The 15,315-nt window shown below is 27.5% G+C and overlaps 1 protein-coding gene and 1 non-coding gene across 2 annotated transcripts in view; one reads left to right on the forward strand and one right to left on the reverse strand.

Moving 5' to 3' along the window:
* Sesn (Sestrin) overlaps nucleotides 1–15,315 on the reverse strand; it is a 109,105-nt gene that overhangs the window by 21,799 nt on the left and 71,991 nt on the right. The gene's annotated exons all lie outside the window — the stretch shown is intronic.
* TRNAK-UUU (transfer RNA lysine (anticodon UUU)) lies at nucleotides 9,571–9,643 on the forward strand. The gene has a single exon. It is a non-coding gene; the product is annotated as a tRNA-Lys (tRNA).

Below are 15,315 nucleotides of genomic sequence, written 5' to 3' on the forward strand. Positions count from 1 at the left end.
ACGAACACAGTCGGAAAAAAATTGAATAAAAAAGTATTAAAAAGTATTAAAAAAAATAACCAAGAAGCTGGTAGCATCGGCTGCAGTTTAACTGTCATTCATGTTGCCAGTAAAAGACAGTTAAATAGTTATTGTAACTAAATGTAGAAGACTGTATGTCTGATGGAATGAAAAACGAATAAAAAAGTGAATTAAAATGCATTCAAGTTATATTTATTTTAAATTCAATTTCGAGAAAGGAAATTGACAGTTGAAATTAATTGGAGTTTGATGATAAAATAATTGAGCTTTCAATAATCTAGAGAATTAAAAAAACATTTTGTGCAGATAAAAAATTTTCTTTTCAAGAATTAATCTTGAGATATTGGATTTTAATGAAGCTATCAAGGATTGACATTATTTTTCCATAAATTTAGAGAAATATAATAAAGTTTTTATTTATTACTCCAAAAATGACGAAAATTTATTATCGCTAATGATTAATAATTTAATAATTATTCTAATATTGATCTAGTAGAATAAAATTTTGTCGAAAACCCAGATCCGTAGGAAAATAGTTCACGTCTTCGTTCGCATAAAAATAAATAGACTAAATTAAAAATAATATTAACTCATCCGACAGTGTTCTCATTAAAATGTAGAATAAACAAAAATATTCTAGATTGCATATATTAATTGGCTACTTCTTATTTTTTTCAGTTAATATTCAAAAATGGTAATTATTATTTATTAAACCACTTCAATCATTAAATAAGCAGTTGAGTCTTACATAAACATCATGCTTTGATTGATATAAAAATAATTAATTAACGAACCTTAGAATTATTCGTAGATGTGAGTCATATGTGACTTTAAAATAGTTAACTGACGCGCCCATGTATTACAACAGATTATTCAGATTACGTCTGTGTGTTATTTGTTCAATAATTCATGCTCATCAAAAGTTTTCGTATTAGTATCGACAATACATATATACCACATAATATAAATGACAGAAATATCTTCTTTGCGATCGTGTATGTTCATAAACGCATACACAGGTATACACATGATGCAGCTCACGTTCGCTCAGGCACGAGTTTAGATCTGAACAGTTGCCAGACAATTTTCTAGTTCCTCTTGTTTTTTTTCTGTCTTTATCTCGCGATTGAATCTTGCAAGCAACATCCGACCTAATGTAGATAAGTCTTACACACGAATCATGCGCGTGATCGAGAGAGATTATATCCAATTGTAGTCCATAATATCACTTATTTAATGTTTCAAGGTTTCCATATTAGACATTTCATAGTATTACTTTTTTACTCAAACTATTATGAATTCTTACTTAAACATAAATTGTAATATCTACTGCACTGAGTTGATCATGACTATTGACAAGTTCAACTTCTCGTCAATATTAATATGATTCTATCAAAAATTCAAATTCGATTTTATCATACAGTTATTCTATAAGTGGTAATAAAAGATAAAAAATGTTTTATTTTGTTGGAGCACATAAATAGGCCATGGTCATTTCTTTTTATTGTGCTTCTGGCATATATGATATTAACGACTATGGATGACTAAGAGCTGATTATTTGTTGAAGTTTACTTTTTTTTAATAATAATCAATTAGGATTAGATGGTAAAAAAACATTTAACAATTTTTTATGACTAATTTTTGTCTTTGTGATATTTTATTTCAAAAAAAAAAAATAATAAATTAATTAAGCACTTGAAGGATTTTTTATTTTTATTTCAAAGTTTTATTGTTTAGCTTTTTTTTAATGTTCATCTAATCAGTTGAATTATTACCAGAAAAAAATTAAAACAAAAATTAATGTGAATTTAAGTAGAATTAATTTTATTAATAAACTATCAACTTTTATGAGTATCATCATCACAGTTGATTTAGGTCAGTAATGTACATGATGGTCAATTGGAGAATAAAAAAAAGGTTGCGGGTTTTTATTAAATTAATGTTGATCTTCTATTTGTAGGAATAAAAAAATCTAATGACAGATAAATATAAAAACTAATAAATTAAAAAAAATAATTAATAAATAATATTGTGAATAAATAAATAAATTAAAAGATTGAATTACATGCAATTAATCAATAGATATTCATTTTTACACAGGAGAATAGAAAAATATAGATCGTTGTAATAGTTAAATGAAAAAAAAATGAATATGATAACTTGTCCCTGGAATATTGAAGGTGCCAATTACAATTTCAAAGATAAGATTACATAACGGATGAGGCCTCCTCCCACTGCTGTGACCTCGACTCTGAGGAACGAGAAGTAAGGAGATGAAAAGTAAATGAAAGAAAAATTGTCCCTACCAACATGTGTGTGTGTGTGTGTGTGTGTTTGAGGAAGATAGAAAAAGTGTAAATGACATGCCAACAACTGGATTAGATGTGACGTGAAGAAAGAAGCGCATTCACGCAGTCAGTGAAGGGACAAATACAAAAAGAGAGACAACAAAACGATAACTGGGAAACTAAAAGAGAGAGTGAGTCAAGAAACACTCACACACATACGTAGATAGCATAGGACAATCTTAACGCTGGCACCAGGCCGTCTGCTCGAATTGTCGTAACTATCGTATGGTAGAATTTCTGGTAGCTGTTGCCAACCGCACGCATGAACTCACCTCACAACAATGCATAGAATGTCAGTGTGAGCCTTTTATTTCCATGGATGCATTGCCGATGCTCCTTTCGGTTTGGCATGAAAGAGTAGACGAGTTGAGGCAAGGTAAGAAAATTTGGCTACTCAACTTGACCGCTCATGGCTTCTTTTTGTGAATTTATACGATATTTATAACTGTATCAAATGTCATACACCACTACTGTCTAACTTGTTATCTTATCAAAGTTTCATTTCGAATTATATATAAAATTCATTGCTATTTGTTAACAATGATAATTTTATTTGATCTAGATATCAAAAAATATGTACTTAAACATTGAACGTTGATTCTGTAAGATGAAAAATAATATAATGGATTTTTATAATTATTTCTTTCAAAAGTGGGAGTTTTATTGAAACAATGAAATTGTTATTCAACGTGGAATATCACTCACTAGAGAATAAAAAAAACAATTTATTGTCTTATATTAATGTAAAGAAAACCTTGTTTACTTATTTTTCGTTAACAAAAAATTTTCTATTCCAAGGGCAAACATTTGTAATAAAAAATAAATATTTTCTCATGAATATTCAAGTATTGTCGATTTCCATAAAAAGAGGAAAATTTATTTGTTAGAAAATTTTTCAAGAGTCGTTTTGTCTTGAGGACCCGTTATATTTCACTTTCCCCTCCGAATAAAACAAGTTGTTTTTTCTTCTTTTATCGGAAATCGAGCTACCCATCAACAATCCTATTTATAAGAGACTCTTAATGCATTTCAATATTTTCTGTAGATTGAGTACGATTACATCGATCTTCTAGACGATAAGTGTATAAACTGTATTCAAAAGTGATAAATATGCAAAAATACACAACCAAGATAGAAAAAAAAAATGGTTGAGAGTCTTGATGACACATATGAACATATACTTTTCTATTTCTTGTCAGTTATATCTTTTTCGTGACTCATAAGCTTTCATAAGCACGAAAGGAAAAAAAAAAACATGTAAAATGTTTTATAATGATATAATATCAAATTTTTCCACTCATTAGAAATTTTTTTTCACGGAGAACCAATTAATAATTAATATCAAAGGATATTTATAATAATAAACAGTACAAATAAAATTTTTTTTATTTGTAATAACAAAAAAATGTCGATAAATAACAGTAAACGTTACGGATGTTGAAAATAATCAAATAAAACGTGTTGATTTCATGAAGCATCGACCAATAATATGATCGATCGGGCGTCAATAATAGTCTGTTGAACTGTCAGAAGAGGAGAATCATTGCGGAAATGAAGGTGGCATTTGAATATTCGCTCAATGTTTCACCATCGATGATCAAGACAGATGCAAACGATAATAAACAACCTCCTCGACGTCGGTGATTTGCAAATTAAAGACTTTCATAAACTTCTACTCTGTTACTAATGCTAACTGTAAATTTCACTTACACCAGATAGCACTACCATTCAATCTATAGCAATATTTTTCATTAAACACTTTAATGTTCCGCACCGCTCTAAGATTTATTTATAAAAGAACAGCAATTAAAAAAATCTAGTCTCAAAGGAATAAAAAAAAATGAGTTTTAATCAGTGGAATGATAGCACAAATAATTAAAGTAAATAAAATGATAATCATTTTTGATACAGCACCAACTAATTGCTTTTAATAGCCACTTCCTCAGTCGACATCTGCAGAGATTTAATGAATTGCAGAAGGATGAATGTTGGACCTAGTGTAATTTAATCTTTATTGCAGTTATCATTATTTAACATTCAACATAAAGACTATTAACGACTAATCTATAATAGTCAACTTTTGTTAATTGTCCTTGTAACTGTGAATGGCATATCTGAGTATATATATATATATAAATATATTCCATTCGTGAAGTTTTCAGAATAATAACGGCTATTTATTTCATACGTGTAATCATCGTTAATTAAGATTTATCTCTTTATACATCGGATGATGTGGCGTAAAAAAAAATCTTGTTTGTACAATCAGTGTTGTCTTTTAACAAGCCAACGATAGTCTTATCTATTTTAATTATTAGCTGAATATAGAAGTACAAATATCACATCAGTAAAGTAAGGTATTATTACCATTATGAGCTTTATTAATAATAATTACTTAATTAAGAAAACATTTTATTTGAAGCTATAGAAAAATCATAAAAAATTCATTGTATAACATTTTATAGAAAATGCTTTTAATTAAATTAACGTTAATGACATCATTATTTTTGTATCATTATTTTGCTTTCTAAAAAATTGCATTAATTTCATTCAAAAGAAGATTATTGAGGTAAAAGATTAGAAGGTTGGAATTTTTTTGATTCATTATTTATCTACAATTTTTAAAACTTATTATTCATGTTTGAAAATTTAATGCTTCACTATATAGGTAATGCACGTGCATTGACATTCGTATATTCTGTTCATCACGTGTGTGACACGTGACTCTGTTCTATTCCGTACGTTTGTCGAATTCATAAATTTGCGCGATTTCTCGAACCCAAAAACAGATATATCAATTCAATCAGATCGTGTTTTCAACCTATTATCCGAGTTAAATGTCCTGAAAAATTCAGTACTGCTAAATCATTATTATATTACATTAAAATACTCCATTTAGATCTTAGATATATCAATTCCACTAGATAATTATTTTGTTCTATTTAATTAAACATTAATTAATATCTTCAATAAATAATTCTAATACAATTTATGTCATGAAATGTACTAGAGCAATTTAATAATAATTTTAAAAAATTTTCAAAAGAAAATTTTGATTGATGAAGTTACTTTGATTGCTAATATTACATCTTAAATAAGTCAATTACTATGTTAATTTTAGTTAATAGTTAATACGACACATGAATCTTTAATAATAATTTATCGCTAAAATATGACATAGCTACTGATCTCGAAAAGTCATTGACCTGCCCGACTGTGACCGATAAAATCTGATTAACATTCTAATCACGTTGGGACTAAAATCTATTTTAACAAACAACGGACTCCAGACGCACCTGATCTATACAAAGTATTATATTAACAATTTTTTTGTTTCATTACATCACAAAAATATTTCTTTTTTTTCCATTCAACAATGAATGATGCAAATAAAGAGTCTGTTTAGAATAAATAGTATATTTAAATCTCACAATCCTCATATTCTATTCTTCTCAATAATTTTCAATGCAATACGAAAGCTTATCTTGTTTTTTTACGCAAAAATAAGAAAGCTAACGTCATTAATGATACTCAAGTAGCTGTCTTATTTATTAATTATGTTTTTTTGTAACTGCTATCAAGAAACTTCTCGATAACTGATAAGAAAGTATTTGGAACAAATATTCTAAATTGACTATTTCATTTTTGTGTCAAATAAAAAAATTCATGAGTAAGAAATATCATACATAACATAAAGACATTCCCAGATTCAATTTGATAAACACTTCACTTTTAACTATGTCGAAACATTGCAGTGGTAACGCATGCCGTTCGCCACTAAAAATATACGAGTAAGCCTCAGTAAATTGCAGAGTAAAACTGCACACAAAAATAACTTGGTGGAACACCTGGTATCACTGGGTGGCTATATTTAGCGTGTTGTTAGCGAAAAGTTTCTCTATATATAAAAGGAAGATAAAAAACAGTTCGATGCTACTATTGCTAAGAAAATGAAAAATAAAGTAAGAGTTCTTTAAGCTACTTGTCAACAGAAATAGGAAGAATTGGTTTAATTATAATAACTAACTTATCAAGATATCTCTCGACTCGGTAATTTGCTACTTCCCCTTTAGAAAACATAAAAACCAACATAATAATGAATCTGATTACTTTATTTTTAGTCACTTTTATTTTTTATAGTTCTACGATAAAAAAAAATGAGGAAAGAGACTAGCTTATTAGGTTTCTTCATTTTTATTATAATTTTTTTGTAATATACCATGAAAGTAAATTACAAATAGTTATTAAAGCACTCATTTCGTTATGAGTCATGAATTAGTGTAATACTGACCTTTTCCAAACAAGTTATGGAAAAGTGTGAGGTTTAAAAATGTAGAGGAAAATTTCATGTTATTAAACTTTTAAAACTGAGAGAAAACAAAAAAAAATTATGGTAGGTAGAATTATTTCAGATAAATATTAAATCCATTATCATAAACATAATTAATTCGCTAATTCATGTGCAAATATATTTATTAAATATATCAAATGGTAAATCTTCCATAAAATTTTAATATTTTATACCAGAAAATTTATAACGATAGTTAATTACCCTCGGTAATTAAATAATGTTATTTTATTAAAACTCTTTCATGTTTTATTTTCATTTAATGAATTGTAATGAACTTATTTATAATTAAATAAATCCATGAGTTTTAACTCGAAAAAAAATAATTTGTTTTTGTTATTGTCCTTGAAAAGACATAAAAGTAATTTCATGATTGTTATCGATCTATAAATTTCCACCTTCATGGTCTTTGACGTTGACCTCTAGAGGACTGTAGAGCTCTCCTGATCACATCGGTCCTTATATGTATGTGTATTAAAATAAATAAAGAACAAAAAGTCATGCACGCATTTTGTTGGTTGGGTGCCTATTTTTATACCATCAGAATTTTCAACAGAAGAAAAATAAAAATGTTTTTTTCATATCTCAGTAAATTAAAGAAACCAACTGGTATATTTTTGTTTCAAACTTCTTACAAAATACAAAACTAATTCTTGGATTGTATGAAATTTCATTAATCAATATTCTTTAGTTATGCATACAAAACAATTCGCGATACTTTCTCACTAATATGTTAATGCAATTCGTGTCCCAGTAAGCCATTGAATTGGTATATATTGTCGAGTAATACCGACCCTCATTTACATACGGATGCCGCAGTTTGATCATGTTACAATGTATTGTATTCTACGATCGTATTTCGAGTCGAGATGTATGTAGAGAAGATAATTGGGCTTTATCACGTGTCAGTATAATGGGAGTGAGTAAAGACATATAATAACTTAAATATATTTGTTAGGCTTTAAGTCTAAAACCACTAAGTGTGATTATCGTATCTGCTTGTCTAGAATAAATATCATTTGATAATTTCAATTACCCAAATACCTATGAATGATAGCAACACAGACAATATGACCTTATTTAGCTCAAGATTTTAATCTCTGCTCAGATTTACCTTAACTCATCATCATCCTCATGAACATGAATCATTCCAATTATTGGACTTGAATATAAAAAGGATATTGAAGGTATTTTGATTGGTTTGATGAAATTCTGTTCAATTCATCATCTACTTCTCTAAGTAATGACTGTGATTTGTGTACTCATGCTTAAATCAATTATTTTCTTTTATGCATTTGCACAAGTTTCTATTAGTTCTGATCTTAACACTTTTTATAAGCTAATTATTTTAGTTAGTTGACATTTTTATCATTGTTTGTATCAAAATTATTTACAAAAAGTATCTCATATGTTAGACATGGTTGATCAATATCATTTGTGAAGTAGAAATTGAAAGACTACTTTTAGACAAGTAGTGGTCAGACCAGTAACAATTTTTACTATAGTTTGGACTCCACTTCATAACGGTGAATATAGACACGTCACCATCTGATTGCTTCTATTAGAGTTATATCTTTAAATATTCTATGAAAGAATGAAACTTCTCCAGTGATAACAGTGATTGTGGACAATTAGGGGTAATAAAGTGTTCTCAAGTCATGGAAAATAAGAAAAATTGATTAATTCTTTAAAACTATAGCTTTTTTATACAGAAATAATACGTACACTTTGAAGAACTAGTTAACATGAAGATCACGTTCACCATAAGAGAAAGATACGACAGATGGAGACAATGGTTTGAGTTTAATCTAAAGAAAAACAATAAGGAATCTCATGGGAACAAAAGTTTAAATTGTATCATCAGCAACATCAGGAATAGGCTTGAGTGGAGTTTTGACATATGACTAATTACTAAGCTAATGTAGTATTGGCTGCTATGCGTGAAATGTGGATCTAACAATAGTATTATCGCCGGACTAGTGTATAATGAGCTAATGATAGTCATGATAATGCTTCGAGTAGTATTGAGAAATTATCCAAATAGAAATTTATTAGAGCACACTTCAACCTGATCATGATCAGATTAATTACTCACACTGCGGGTTCTTTAATAGTTCAGTAGTCGTAATTTAGGGCCTTGTCTTTCTAGAGAGCAAAGAAAAAAAGTTACTCAAGTATAAATTAATCATTGTTTTCATGAAATAATGGTATACCGTTATTCTTCAGGTGAAGGTAATGAAAACAATGTTTTTATTTTTTTTTCAGCTGAAAAATAAAATTTTTTGAAAAAGTGAGATAGTCATTATTTAGAACAGGATGAATCTCAGCTGCTCTTAAATTAGCATTAAAGAGTGCTGTTATAGACAAAAGATATAAGGGTTCAAAGTTAACAAAAAAAAAAAAAAACAGAAAACAAGTCATGGAAAATTTAATAAGAAATTGAAATATGAATATTTTACGGTATTTTAGGTATTTTTTCTTGGCTACTGAACTATAAAAAACTTGTATATGACACTGATAGTAATTTAATTTGTGTTTATGTATCAAACTTTTATCAATTAAATTCGAATCTTGATAATTTTTTTTGTATCGAATTCTACAATGAAATCTAATGTTCGAACTTGGTTTAAGATTAAAAAATAGCATTTGCACTGAAACCTGAAAGGTTGGATTTAACTTCTAGAAGCCTTTTTAAGCTCTGAGTTTATTCAAGTGAGGCAATGAAGTAAAAGATGGTTAAGTAAAAAATGTATGTAATGAATCGTTTTCTCATATTGATTTTTATTTTTAGTCAGTTGATACTCGAGAGGGTGAGTTTGGGTAAAAGTAGCGTTTTGGCAAAGCTCTTCAAGGCTTCAATAGCTCAGTCGGTAGAGCATCAGACTTTTAATCTGAGGGTCCAGGGTTCAAGTCCCTGTTGAAGCGATTCTATTTTTTAGCATTTTTAACAGGTTTTTTATTAATCATAAAAATAATTTAACCCAGCTGTGTCCTACTCATAAATCATCAATAAAATTAACGTTAATATTTGATACTATTATTGAAATTAAGTAGTATAAACCTAAAAATAGGTGGGACAAAAACATAAACTTGTATTAATCTTTATTTATGAACCTTCATTTATTTACTGTTATTGCTGATTTTTGATAAATTTTTCCTTATCACAAATAAATTCCATAAATAGAATAAAATAAGAAAAAACTGTAATTTCTTCCCCCATTATATCCACCCTACTGGATTATAATTTTTTGCTGAACGAAACTTTCAGATAATTTTTTTCTTTAATGCTGAAGTATATTTAATATGTTCATAAAGAACATAAGAAAATGAGAGAATAGAAGTTTCTTTACTTAAAATCGATTTCTATTCCACACACATTTACTAACTTTTTTCTTTATATGATTCTATTCTCTGAATACATACATTTTTCGTCGGAATATATATATAATATGATATATTGATCAAGTGTCAGTCGTTGAACCATCACATGTGTACAAAAGAAATCGTAACTGTCTTTCTATTATTAATTATTCTGACAAAATACATCCTCTGATGAATTTCAATCAGCATTTCTAACAAATGAAATGTCAACTTATAATAAAATATAATCTAGGATATATGATAACAATTCAAATTAGATTTTGACTTATTTTTGCTATAGAGGCCAATATTATATGTAATACAATTTACAATTATTTCGAGGATAATTGTATTTGAACAATATAGATAGTGATGCAAGACATAAGGGCATCCGTCATGCCAAAATTGTCAACACGTGATAAACTACTGTAATATATAAACAGATATAGCGTTTATGTACCGAGAGGTAATTGCAATTTCTCAAAGTATATATAGAGAAGTCAAAGCAGAGTAGAGACATAAAAAACTAATCTTCAGAGTGAAGTAATTTCCTTTTCTACTAAAATGTATGCACATGTGAAACAGTAACTTATAAATAAAATAAAGTACTAAATCATTTCTATTAAAAAATATTTGTTGTGAAGAAAAATTATCTGATCATCTTTCCATGATATTGAAGATCAAAAGTAATCAATAAATTACCGTTTTGTTCAAACTAGGATAGATTGAAATAAGTGCATCGAATATGATTGATGACGAAATCTTTCGAGAAGCATTGGCCATAAGACATAACTGGGTTAATACATATCTGTGCTGCCTGTAGTGAAGTTTACTTTGGACACTTGCAGACTTCAAATAAGGCGATTGGAGGGTCGGCGATCGAAAATATCCTTCACATTCGGGGCTCCCGAAATATCCCGAGAGTTGGAGGTAGGCTCGTCCATTTCTGCAGTGAGCTTTTAGATGCACAATTGCATTGGCTCTATGACCGTTTCTAGCAACTAATATGATACCTGTTTAAGTTAACTGATATAAAATTTTTAGCTCTCACCTATCCAATGAATTATGCAAAACTTGTTAATGAAAATTTACGCCTATCATACGGGCCTGTGAATGTCAATTTTTGAGTTGCAAAATGCATACGTAATATGTGAAGGTTGAAAATAGAAATATCTATAGTCATGGATTGAAATCATGGAATGGAATGATCATAAGATCAATGTCGAATGGAATATGAAAATCATTATGAACGCATATGACTTGAGAAGTAAATGAACTATGAACAGAACTAGTTTAATAACTAATTTTTATTGATATATTGGTATAAATAGAAAGTGAAATAGTTATAAAATGCCAAATGGCTATATTAGTATATCGTGGAGAATTATTTTCAAAATAACTTGAGTATCTTAACTGAATGGTTTCTGTGTAAAAAAAATTGCAATGATATGCATCATTTTATTCATAATATTAAAAACTACCTCTGGAGAAAAAATTTTTTTTTCAGAATAAATAAATATTACTTTCAAAAACATACTAGAAAATATTTTTCTTTAGATCTTTTTGTAAGAAATTGTTGGTTTTTCGTCGTTTCAACTTCACCTCATACTATCAAGTATCACAAGCTTCATTCTACCTCAAAAAATATTTTGTTGCCTACTTTTACAAACATTTGCTATCTAAACATTCATAAACCGGACAAATATCAGGAATTTTGCTCAAAAGTTTTTATGTGTTATAACTCAGTATTTTAATAGCATTTTAAAATAAGAAATATCAGTGCTTTTTAGTAGTCTGAGTGCGACTCGGAACGTCCATACAACTAACTTTCCAATGGAAAAGATGAAAAGATTGTTTTGTTTTCGAAATCAATTATTATTATTATTAGGAGATCAAGCAAAAAAGTTTTGCGTAAATTGCAAAGTTTACCAGTTTACCATTTTTTGAATTTTTTGATGGCTGGACCAATTTTTCTGAAAACCTAATCAGTTTTAATTTGAGTAATTATACATCAAATGAAATTGGTCTTACGTCGATATTATTTTTTGTTCTCGAGATAATTGAGACAAAAATAATTCCGAACATACGCACATACACACACACACACAGACGTCTCCTCAAAAAATATTGTGTTCAACTGCGAGGACCTTTAAACATAGAGATTTATTAAAATTTGGGTTTTACAAAATCGAACCCATTGCAACAAATTTCCACTGAGAACCTCAAATTTAACAAACACGTATTAATATTCGTTACATTAAATGATTCCAATAAGTCTAGAATATTCTAACGATCTAAACAAAATTGATAAATTAAATTCAACAACTAGCTTATTTGCTTTGGATTTTTTATGAATTAAAAAAGTTCAACGTAGTAAATAGCATTGATAAGTAAAAATATGATATGAATTATTTGTTACTGTTAATTATTATCATATTAGTATTGATTATAATTCTTACTGCTATAAATAGTTCATAAGATTTCATATCTGAACTGTTCGATATCATGTGGATATTGTTGTCATTATTGTTCTCTTTAACGATCTTTGATTCTTTTATCGACATTGGATTGCAGACATTCTTTAAAAATATGATAATTCTTTTTTAATTAAAAGAATCTCATTTTAATAATTTCTTTTAAATTCATGCAACAAGAAATGATTGTATAAAAGAATAAAGTTTTTATTATTAATAACTGGATCGAAAGAAATAACTTTTGTTAAAAATAAAAGTGGACTTAAATAAAATTAACTTTAATTGGATTTTAATTCTAGAATAAATATTTTTATGTGCCAAATAATTTTGTCTCTTTTCTAATCTTTCTATTATCAAATAATAGTAAGCACTTAAGTCTTACTTGAGATACAATCAGATACTTTAACCTCGTACAACTCATGCGTATGTATACTCCCATAACATTAAATGTTATCTGAAATAATTATTCGGTATCTCCTGAGTACTATACAGTCCCTAAGTTATAGATTTAAAAAAAAATTAAATTAAATTATTATGACAAAAAAAATCTTTTTTTCGCTATTTGAAATGAGTATAAAATAAAAAATAAAGAAAGACTTAGATATTAACAGCATTTTCTTTGAACAAGGAATAGAAAAACGGTGAAAGAAAGCTCCAAGGAAGGAAGAAATTATACTTGACATGAATTACCTCTAAATTTAAGATTAAATTTAAATCTACTTGGTGTTCTGTATTCATGGTTTTGAAATATTTTTAAAGAAAAAACTGATCTATGATACAATCAAAAAATATATTGTTGTTTTTAGCATACTAAAAAATAAAGTTATTATATTATTTATGTGATAAAGAGTGTGGAGGAAGAATGAAAAATGTCTGCAACAAATTTTCAACTGTTATTTTACATTATCTCTATTATTACCTTGGTGCAAATAAAAAGCGATAAATGCAAAAGGTTTTTCTTCAGCAGATATTTATACTCCTATACTTCAGATCTTAGGATCAACCAAAATAAATACAAAAGATAAAAGAATTAAAAAACGTTGAGGAAATGGATAACAGGTGAAACTGTTTATGATAGTGAGAACTTGGACGATTGCCTGACATTCATTTCTGCTTACGATTGTTTACAATATGCATTATCTGAACGTCGCAAATCTGCTTTCTAAATTTATATATTAAATTATACTATCAGCGAAAATATTTGACAAAAATTTTCATACATAAATCATTATTTTCTCTGATTACATCATCTCCATTTATTTACTCCAAATAAATAACAGTTGATGTCAATAATTTTACTGAAGTCATCATTATTTAATAGAATCTCTATTATGATATTAATAATCGAACTCATTAAACTTTTAATTATTATTCATATTCTCTCTATTAAATATGAATAATAACCATTATGTATAGACACGAAATAATTGTAAACAACTATAAATAATTATTTAAATGACTTTCAGCTGTTTATAGTTTTTTTCTGATATTTTATTCTAATACCTATCTATTGTGGCACTTAATATTATGAATTTGATATCAATAATAATTTATTTAAAGACTTAATAATATTACTTGAGTTTACTCTTCATGCAATACAACTTTTAATATCTTTCAAAGCCACGTGAAGAGTACTTTAGAACTAAAGCTCATTATGATGATAAATTATCAACACATTTATACTTTATTTACGTATAAGTATCTTATTGATGTGAGTAGGTGTAAGAATATAGTATCAAGGTCAAATCTAAGAATGAATCATTCTTAACATTTGCAATAATAAACTAACGAGATCATTTATACATACATGTGAAAAAATTTATTAGAGTTGAACAAATAAATTTCATTGCAATTTAATAAGCTTCATTAATTTTTAATCCAAGTAGATAAATAAATCATTTTTCAATTAATTTTTGATATCATCGAATTTCTTAATTACATAATAGTTGAGAAACAAATTTAATTATCAGATAAAACTATTTTTTTCTGGCACGTGTTAATTAAATATTCTTGAATAGTAACAAGTATGAAAAATTGTGCTAGAAATTATAATTTAAATTTTATTTAAATGGAGATTGGAAACGTATCTTTGCATGCTTTATTAACTCCTGATGGACGATTTCGAGTCTTATTTTGGATCTAGAGAAGCTTTTACTTGAATATAAAAATTTACAGTCAGGATACAACCAGTATAAAAATAACTAATGAAAGAATTTTAATGAGTACATATTGTAAATATATTATCTATTTAGAGATAATGATTATGCAGAGCAGCCACGTGCGTACAATGTAAAAGTATGAGAAGTTTGATGAGAAACACTGCATTAAATGATATAATATATCGAAATATGTTGTTATATAAAAAATACAGAAGGAAAATATGGGAAAAATGAAAATTTATCACACTCGAAAATAAAAAAAATACATATAAATCAATTAAATAAAGAGGGAACAAGTTTGTAATGGCAGTATGAGTTTATTAGAATAGCAATGAAAATTAAGTTGGAGTAGTAAACAAGTTAATGTTCATTACATCCACATATACATATTTATATATATATATACATGGATTTAAATAAGAATGTATGTAATAGTAATCATAAGCTTAAAAATAGTAAATAGCTACTATGTTGTGGGATAATTATAATACTTGTTGATATTTCCACGTGCCGTGAAAATTGCGACACTTATTGTAAGATTATTCGCGATACCAATACAAAGCTACTTGAGAGTAAGATAAAATAAAAGGAAATAATAAAAGAT

The sequence above is a fragment of the Chelonus insularis genome, unplaced genomic scaffold, assembly GCF_013357705.1.
Source record: "Chelonus insularis isolate UGA/USDA-ARS -01 unplaced genomic scaffold, ASM1335770v1 contig_121_pilon, whole genome shotgun sequence".
Taxonomy (NCBI): Eukaryota; Metazoa; Arthropoda; class Insecta; order Hymenoptera; family Braconidae; genus Chelonus; species Chelonus insularis.